The sequence below is a fragment of the Gekko japonicus genome, unplaced genomic scaffold, assembly GCF_001447785.1.
Source record: "Gekko japonicus isolate JY-2015 unplaced genomic scaffold, Gekko_japonicus_V1.1 scaffold562, whole genome shotgun sequence".
NCBI classification, from domain to species: domain Eukaryota; kingdom Metazoa; phylum Chordata; class Lepidosauria; order Squamata; family Gekkonidae; genus Gekko; species Gekko japonicus.
The window spans coordinates 148,123-158,079 of record NW_015172569.1 but is presented as its reverse complement, the minus strand read 5'-3'; the positions used below and the strand labels follow the sequence as shown (position 1 = coordinate 158,079).

General features: G+C 50.4%; 1 pseudogene; it reads right to left on the bottom strand.

Moving 5' to 3' along the window:
* Positions 1 to 8,586, bottom strand: part of LOC107118935 — a 13,739-nt pseudogene extending 5,153 nt beyond the window's left edge.
* Between the last annotated feature and the right edge of the window lie 1,371 nt (positions 8,587 to 9,957).

Sequence of the window (9,957 nt, the reverse complement as noted above, 5' to 3'; positions counted from 1 at the left end):
GGGAAAGAGGGATGTTTTCTCCTTTTTGAGTTTCCCTATGCTCAGTTGTCCTGGTGGGCAGCCAGGCTAGGTACGGTGGCAGAGCGGAGGCTGGGAGGGCAACCGAGCTGACTGGCACCCCACACAGCTAGCCCCTTATGCAATTGCTTAGGGCCACCTAGTGGACGGGCTGCCACTCTTGTTGGCTGATTCGTTTATGGGGTGGTTGCCAGCTAACAGACAAAGTCATATTCAAGCCAGATGCGGCAGCAGAGAGTAAACCCCAGTTGTAAAAGGAACGGAGGGGGAAAGGTGGCAATTGGAAGCGGGCAATTCCTCACCACCTTCTAGTAAGACCAGGACGAGCAAAGTAAATCCCTCGGGAATAAGAAGATTCCTTTGAAATATGGTGCTGAAGGATGGTTTTACACATACTGTGAACCACCACAAAAAAACAGATTAGACTCTAGCCATACCATTCTTTAGCGCATACGGCATAGGGCCTGAAGTTCTTTTATGGTGTGGTTGCCAGCTCTTTCTGTAGATCCAAAACTTATCTCTGTGATGTTAAAGATCAGATGTGGTTTTCCCCCCTCTTTTTGAGTTTCCCTATGCTGAGATGTCCTGGTGGGTGGCCAGGTGGGGGATGGAGGCAGAGCGGAGGCTGGGAGGGCGATCGAGCTGACTGGCATCCTGCCACAGCTGGCCCCACAGGCCATCGCTTAGGGCCACCTATTGGACAGGCTGCCACTGTGTGGCTGCCAGTGGACAGACTGCAGCTCTAATTCAAGCCAGATGGGGGCGGCAGAGAGTAAATCCCAGCTGTAAAGGGAATGGCGAGGAAAAGGGTTGTAAAGAGGGCAATTGCTCACCAGGGTTTCCTCTAACGTGTGCTAGTGCACAGATTTCCAGATCTCAGCACAGGGATTTTTCATCCCAGCGTGCATCCAAGAACGAGGAGTGGCTGGCCTTCCTCTCATCTTGACGGGGCAATCCATTCTGCTGCCAGCTAAGGGTCTGAAGGGAAGGGAGGCTTGTCTTTGAACCTCTGGCATGAAGCCTGGCCCACTGTTGGGTGAACATGGAGAAACTCTGACAGAAGACAAAGCAGAAAGGCTCAGTGCCTGTTTTGCCTCAGTTTTTTCCCCTGAAGAAGAGAACAGGCTCATCTAGAGACAGTAGGAGGCAAGGCACGGCGTCAAGGCTGCTGGTTGACATAGAGAGGTAGTTGAGAAGCACCTGGCTGCACTGAATGAGTACAAATCCCCCGGGCCAGATGGTATGCACCCAAGAGTGCTCAAAGAACTTTCTAGAGAACTTGCAGAGCCTTTGTCCATCGTCTTCCAGTCCTCCTGGAGGACAGAAGATGTGCCACAAGACTGGAGGAGGGCAGATGTTATCCGAATTTTCAAAAAAGCGAGGAGGGAATACCCAGGAAACGACAGGCCAGTCAGTCTGACCTCTGTTCCAGGGAAGACACTGGAACAGATTTTAAAGTGATCAGTCTGCGAGCATCTAAAGGACAACTTGGTGATCCGGGGAAGTCAGCATGGATTTGTCCCCAACAGGTCCCGCCAGACCAACCTCATTTCCTTCTTTGATTGAGTGACAAGCTTATTGGTGTGGGAATATGAACAACTCCCGTGAAGCATGCCCAGGACGAGTTCAGGTTCTCACCGGGAGATTGGCAAGTAGTGCACAAAGTGTGCTGAGTCTGCGTGAGTCTGCTGAATTACTGAGAGCACAAACTTTGCAACATTCGAGCAAGAGAGGAGAGTTTTAGCGTAAAGAACATTCTGTTAAAGAACATAGTGTGATTCTAGTTAAAGGCTTCTTCGTGTAACGTTTTCACTGTCCCATGTGTGAGCCTGTTGGATTCGGAATAAAGCACTGCTGACAGGCAGTCAGAGAGAGTTTGGTACAGAGAGACAGAGCTGACAGAGAGCTTGTCAGTAAGCCTCAAGAAATCTGTTGTGGTCCACAGCGAAATGCAAAATTTTTTGAAATGTTCCTTTAAAAAAGCACCAGAAATTCTGCTCTTAGGACTTAGAATGGAAGAGCTGAATGTAACTAAAAAGACTATGTTATGGTATATGATCACGACTGCAAGAATGGTGTATGCACAGTGTTGGAAACAAGAAAGAACACCAGAAATAGAAGAATGGATACGAAAAATTCTGTTCATGGCAGAGATGGACAAAATTACGAAGAAACTGAATAACAGGGAAGATCTTGACTTTTTTGAAGAATGGAATGACTTTAAACTTTACCTAGAAAAAAACTGGGATGTGAAGCACAATTTACTATGTTTAGAACAATATTGAGATTAATTGATGTTATCTTAAGATGTACTGGAGGGTCAAAGGGGGAAACATTGCGGGAAGCCACCAGGAGGGAGGGGGGATATGGGAATATAGGTATTGGTTTAAGAATGATAATAGTTTTTTTTTTTAACTGTAAGAGGTTATTTCCATGAAAATAAAAAATTCTTTTACCAAAAAAAAGCAATCTGTTGTGGTGTGTCGTTGTTGAACCCTAAACCTACATACTGGATTGAGGGAATGCTGTTGATGTTGTTTACCTGGATTTCAGTAAAGCTTTTGACAGGGTTCCCCAGGATGTTCTTGATCCATCTTGATCTAACATAGGGCTGTGGACTGGACTCTAGGATTAGTTACGTGGATAGGGAACTGATTGGAGAACCGCACTCAAAGAGTAGTTGTCAGTGGCATTTCATCTGAATGGAGGGAGGTGTCCAGTGGGGTGCCTGGACAGGGCTCGGTTCTGGGCCCGGTACATTTCCATATTTTTATCACTGATCTGGATGAGGGTGTGGCGGGACTACTCAAAATTTGCAGATGACACCAAATTGGGAGGAGCAGTGAACAAACCAGCAGACAGTGATAGAATTCAATGAGATCTAAACACACTGGGAAAGTGGGCAGATGTCAACAAGATGCAATTTAACAAAGATAAGTTCTGAGCTCTACATCGGAGTAACAAAAATGAGGAACACGCATACTGGATGGGGAATAGACTCCTGAGCAACAGCGTGTGTGAACAAGATCTTACGGTATGGGTGGACCAAAAGTTAAATATAAGCAGCCAGTCGTGATGCGGCGACAAAAAAGGCTAATGCAATCTTGGGGTGTATCAATAGAGGCATAACATCCAGATCCGTTGACTCAGAGAGTCAAGGCTGACTACGAGACTCCCAGGAAGCTAGGTTCAGGTACTCTATCTATTTAGAATTTGATAACGACTCCTTGCTAAGTATAAACATTCCCAGAAGAGAAGTGATTGGATTTATACCCCGCCCTTCACTACCCAAAGGAGTCTCAGAGAGCTCTGTGTGGAAGGGAGGCTTGTCTTTGAATCTCTGTTGCGAAGGAGGAAGCAGTGATTTGAGGGAGCTCTGTGTGTGTGTGTGGGGGGGAGGCTTGACTTCGAATCTCTCCCGTGTGACACGCATCTTCCTTTCACCCCCTCGGCTGCCTTTGGCCTGCAACGCACCCCAGCGCCCCTCCATCAGCCTCCCACCATCAGCATGGTCGTGGAGGGTGGGCACAGATGCCTGCAGGGTTTTCCAAGCCAGGCATAAGCCCCAGCCAGGCCCAAAGTGCGTGGGAACTAAACGGCCACTGGAATTGTTGATTCCTACCTTCCCAGCTTCCTTCCTCCTTTGACTGGCCAGCCAGCGCAGCCTGTAAAATTTGACTGGCAAGCGCGGCTCCCATCAAGGAGGACGTTAATGCTTGTTCCGCCCAGGCTCGACACTGGCAGGCAGCTGAGGGGTTTGGAGTCCGGCCATGTGCAGCAGGGGTGGTGGGGGGTGGCGCAAGTTGGCTTGCTCGGGCATGGCATCCTTCTCACAGAGAGGACCTTGCGGAGGCTGCAAACCATGCCAGTCATTTAAGGAAAGGGGCTTTTAAGGTATGTGAGAAGCAGTGGTGGTTTGCCATTGACTTCCCCTGCAGAGTGGGGAATCAAACCCGGCTCTCCCAGATTAGAGTCCGCACTCATACCCACTACACCAAACTGCCTGCTGTCCTAGGCTGAAGATCTACAGGCACCATTTCAGCATCCACAATTCATCCACGCTCTTTTCAGGGCAAACTGTGAGGATAAACAGGGCCACAGACATTCACCAGCCCTCGGAAGGAAGCGCAGGCAACACACGGTCCCAAGACAGAGATCTTAAGCCCCTACCTGCCAATCCCTCCTCTTCATCAGAGCCCAGAAGAAATAGCTCTTCCTCTCCTTCCAGACGGGATATGAGGTCAGGTTTGGCAATCGGAGGTCCTGTTTATCAGAGGAAAACCCCACAAAATTAGACCTCTTCTGCGTGCCCATAAATTCAACCATCCCAAATCAGTAGAAAAGAGCAAGAGTCCAGTAGCACCTTAACAACTAACAAGATTTGTGGCTACGGGACACTTGCTCTTTTCTACTACTACAGACACACTAACACGGCTACCCATCTTGATCTAATTCCAAGACAGACTGACTGTCCCTCCAGAGAAACACAAGAGGCAAATAATAGGGGTCGGATGGAGTGTCGTAGGCGGTCGAGACTCATCCCTCTTTTGTTATCCTGAGACTCTGTGGGAGGGTGTGTACGTCGCCATGCGCACAGGTACACACCCACTCTGAGCCTCTTGGAACCTCAGCCTCTGTATGCACAGATTGCAGATGGGTGCAGCATTGCCCCATCAAATACTGAGACAATTCTTTTAAAAGGGTTGATTTTTATTCAGCATAAGCAAATAGGTTGAAGGGAAGACAGAGAGGAAGTAGGCAGCTGGCAGTCAAAACACTTAAAATATCTATTTGGGCATGGTACACACCCGCTCTGAGCCTCTTGGAACCTCAGCCTCTGTATGCACAGACTGCAGATGGGTGCAGCATTGCCCCATAAAATACTGAGACAATTCTTTTAAAAGGGTTGATTTTTATTCAGCATAAGCAAATAAGCAAATAGGTTGAAGGGAAGACAGAAAGGAAGTTGGCAGCTGGCAGTCAAAACACTTAAACTATCTATTTGGGCAATCCCTAATTCAACAATCACTGATATTTTTGATGATTAAGATGCCCATTTATGTCTCAAGTGGTGGCCAAGTCCATGAGAGAGTTGTGGGGTTGTGTGCACAGCCCTGAAGAACATGAGAGAGGGAAGGCTAGACGAGAGAGGGGAAGAGAATGAAACAGCGCACAGAGGAGGCCTGTGGATCCGGGGTGGGGGGGAGAACTGTGCGGGAGACACGGCCGGGGGGGTGGGGCAGGCAGGAGCCAGGAGGGGATCCAGAGAGGGACACTGGGGGGCTACCCGGCAGACAGGAGCAGGGTCAGAGCAATGGAGAGAAATACTTTGGTGAGCATGGACTGAAGTGAGAGAAAGAAGGAGAGATGAAGAGAGAGGGAGAAAGTAGATCATAGCTGCCAATCTGAAAAGCATGTCTCTCTCCTTAGGGGCAATAGTAGGTCAGACAGAAGAACCTGACCTGAAAGGCTGGGTCCCAGACCTTATATACTTCATCTCCCATATCTGTTGGGGGGGGAGGGGTACCCGCTGACAGTGGAATCAAAACACACTGTCTTATCTGCTAGTTGCAGGATTCAAGTAACTCAGTTCCTTTGCCCACATCTGTTTGGAACAATGCGAACCCTGATCTGAAATTCACTTAAAAACTACTATTTAGTACTTGCTTACAGAGGTGTTAGGAGTCTGAAGATGAGCTTTCTCCTTTATAATTAACTCAGGAAGCAGGCCAGGCTGTTCACTTGAATGTGATAAGACACTGAGCTGAAGGAAATCTCTTCACGTCCTCAGTAATGTTTGTCTTTTATGGTCACAAAAGTGGACCGTTTCTTGTAGCCGCGATCTGAAATGATCTTAGCCAGTCAGGGTTGTTTGCTTTTGGAACAGTTTTCTGGCAAGGGTGTCATGACCCCAGGGGGTCTCCGCCTTGCGCTGCCACCACCCTGGACTTATGGTCCCTGTTGAGAAGGCCCAGGGTACCCTCTTAAGCACATACAAAGTGCCCCTTTTCAGCCGAGAACACACAGGTGTGATTGACCCAGGCAGAGGAAATAATTAAACAGAAAGGGTTTATTAAAAACAACACTTGGGCAGGGAAAACAAGACAAGGCAAGGTGCTTAAAAAGGGTATAACAGGGTTGAAAAGGCAAAATAAACATAAACTAAGGCAGCCACCTGTTTCTACTTCCAGGCCCACAGCCTGCCTAGCACGCACGCTGAGCCCAGTGGAGATCTTCCTCTCTCCCAGACCAGCCTGTCCCCCACAGTGAGACCAGGACGCAGAGAGAGACCCGAAAGAACAGCCTGTTTTCCACAGTTAACAGCAAAGGCCGACTCTCCTCACAGTATGCAACAGTCTCCTCACCGAATCGCCCTCTCTGATTGGCTATAGCCCATTGCTAAGCCTTATGGGGACTGTAGGCTGTCTGCTCACTGCCATGCAGGTCTCTCCTGGGACCAGGCCGCACTAGGCCCTGCTCCCAGTCCTGCACAGATCATGACAAAGGGGTATCCAAAAAGCTCATTTTGCATTTAAAAAAATGTGGCCAATTATTTCCTCCGAGTCTGATCAAGCTGCTTCTTCCCCTTGGGTCTTTGGGCGTCTCTTCTCTGGGAACGAAAACAAGGCATGGGGAGAGGCTTTAAGCTAACCTTTGTTCTATCTTGTGGGGCAGACTAAGGCCCTAGACAACTAGAGGGGTGCTGGAATAACACTGGCACTGGCAGTTTTGTGCCTTTTCCCTGCCAAGCTGAGATGGAAATGCCAGCTGAGAACTGAAACGACAGAAAAGACAGTGGAGTTCCTTCCACAGCCACTTCTCAGCCCAGGTAATGCCGGAGCCAGACTGGAGGGCGGCCCCTGCTTGGACCGCACCACCATCTCCATACCAGGCCTCCCCTGGCACCTCCTCTGATGCCCTCTCACATGGTTCAGGCCCAGACCTGCCAGGCAGCATCCCCCACCCTGGAAGGAGAGCACAGAACCCTTCCCACATCAGAGGAAGGATCGTGGAGGGAGGTTGAGATCAGCCATGGGGACCAGGGCAGGCAGCCTGACCACATCCTTCCTCCTCAAGGGCTTCCTTGTCCTCACTGCTCACAATGGGAAGGAGAAAAGGATCCTCACCCAGAGAGGCCACGTTCCCAAAATTCTCCAGCATGACTCCCTTGTACAGATCTCTCTGGGCTGGGTGCAGCAGGGTCCACTCCCCCGGGGTGAAATACACAGCCACCTCTTCAAAGGACACCCCAGCCTGCAAGAAGGAGAAGGAAGCATTTCCGTTACATCACTGGAAAGCTGGTCCATGGGGAGGGGAGCCAAAAACGGAGAGAGTCAATTCATCGTGGAAGAGCAGCACAAAGAGGTGGTGAGAAGAGCCCCGTGGGGACATCTCCCCCCTCCCAGGCATTCTTGTGAGCATCCTGGAACAAGAGTGGCCATTCTCAGTCGCAGAGGAGGAGAGTTGGTTTTATACCCCATCCTTCACAACAGACACCCTGTGAGGCAGGTGGGGCTGAGAGAGCTCTGAGGGAGTTGACACTGACCCAGGGTCACCCAGCTGGTTTCATGTTGCGCAGGAGTGGGGAATCAAACCCAGCTCCCCAAGATTAGCGTCTGCCACTCTGAACCACTGCACCAAACTGGCTCTCTCCGTAGGCTAGTAGCATTTGGGAAAGAGGCCACGGATGTCCATACGATAAAGGACCAAATATTTTCCCATGGGAAATTCAGGATATTTTTTTTAGACGTTTTGAGTTGGCCCAAAATCAAAGTAATGCTCTATTTATCCTGCTTCTCTCCAGAAACCATCCTAGACAGGGGGTGATCATTTTTCTGTCTTCCCAGTGGCGAGAACTAGAATCAGTGGGAAGGACCCCGATCCTCTGAAAATTACAATAGAGAAGAAAGCTTCCCTTCTGTCTACCACACATCTCCCCAATGATCCCCCCCCCATACCTGAACTGGCTGCATGGCGGCTCTTTCCCCTTCAGCACACAAAGGAGACGGTGGAGGAGGTATCAAAGGTGTCCTTCTGCCTGCGAGGGAGAGAAAGAAAAGAGGGTGGGAAACAGTGTTCCCTCTAAGCCGAGTTAGCGCGAGCTAGCTCACAGTTTTTTAGCCTCCGGCGCACAGATTTTTGTTTTAGCTCAGGAAGGGTGGGTCCAGACCAAACCAATTTATGCAATAGCCAAATTGCTCGCTCACAACTTTAATCCCAGTAGCTCACAAAGTAGAATTTTTGCTTCCAAGACTCCACAGCTTAGAGGGAGCATTGGTGGGAAACCCTTCTTGCCCCATGCACATTTTCTGGATTCAGGGCACAATTCAAGATACTGGATTTGTTCCATCAAGTCTCAAGTGTGTCTGGTGATGTCTCTCCCCTCAACCGGCCATTCTATAGGGGAGGGGTGGCCCCGCCTTCTTTATTCATTCATCCCCCTCCTGCCCTCCAAACGCTTCCTCGCAAACTCTGCCAACCCGTGTGGTCCGAGCCCCACTTATATTCCTGCAGTACCCCACACCCGTGATAGGCTACTTACAGTGGAGTAGTCCTTCATAGGAGCTGCGGTGGCTCAAGTGGTTAAGACGCTGAACTGCAGGCTGTGGAAGGTCGGTAGTTCAGCAGTTCGAGACCCGAGTTGCCACATGACGGAGCGAGCTCCCGTCTCTAGTTCCAGCTCCTGCCAACCTAGCAGTTCGAAAGCAAGAAATTGCAAGTAGATAAATAGGGACCACTTCAGTGGGAAGGTAACAGCGTTCCATGTGCCTTGGTGTTTAGTCATGCCGGCCACACGACCACGGAAACGTCTTCAGACAGTGCTGGCTCTTTGGCTTTCAAACGGAGATGAGCACCGCAACCCTAGAGTCGGATTCGACTGGCTTTCGAGCAAGGGAACCTTTACCTTTAGTCCTTCATAGGTCTACTCTAGAATCCAGGCACTCCAATGGGTCTACCCTGGGATCTGAATCCTCTATTGTTCTTGCACCCGAAGGTGTGCTTGACCGCATGGTCAAGCTAGCGCAGATGTGTTCCATAGTAGTAGTGCATAGTAGTGTTCCATAGTAGTATACAACAGCAGCCATCCTGCCTCTGTTCCAGAATTCAACTTTACCCCAAAGCAGCTTTGGGCAAGTTCACAGAAAAGCCAGGGGAAACTCCGGCAGGTGCCCAAGTGCTGCATGGTGCTACGCAGAAGGAGGAAAAATAAATCCCCCCAAGCATCAAACCCAGCGCAAATCACCCGTGGGGGTGAAAAGCTGACACTCCTGCTTCCATTTCCCCAAGACAGAAGGGCACAGCGAGGTGATACTAAGGAGGAAAACTCCGTCCAAATCTTCCCTTCCCTTTGCACTCTTCAGATTCTGTTTCGTGTGGGTCTTCTGAGGGTCCAGTCAGTGACACAGTCCCTGTGCCCCCATCAACACCCCCTTCCCAGCTCCCTCTGCCTTTCCTTCAGTCCCTCCGCCCCTAATCCCCCACTTCTCCCCCCGCAGCCCCCCCTCCTTGATCTGCTCCCTCCTTCCGCCCATCCCAAATCTCAACACCCCACTCCTTCCTAATGGACCTCTGGAAGCCTCCTGGAACTTCCTCCAATATCCAAAGGTGCTGGATTCGGATCTTGCACTCAAGTCTGCGGCAGGAAGGAACCACGTGGCTCTGCGCACAAAGGGGACAAGGAGCTCTCCGTGGGGCAGGAGTGGTGGTGGGGGGAGGGGGACCCCAGGGAGGCAAGGAAGAAGCTGGAGGGGGCGGGGGCTCTCCCTCACCCCCTGCGACATCCCCCTTCCTTTCTCTCTGCTTTGGGTCCTGCTGCACTGCAGCCCCCAACCCATATTTCCCCCGACTCCAAAGCCTCTTTGAACTCACCAGATTCCCCGCGAGCCGTTCAAACAGAAGCCCGCGAGATTCAGAGGCACTTTCTTGCAAGGGGCGGAG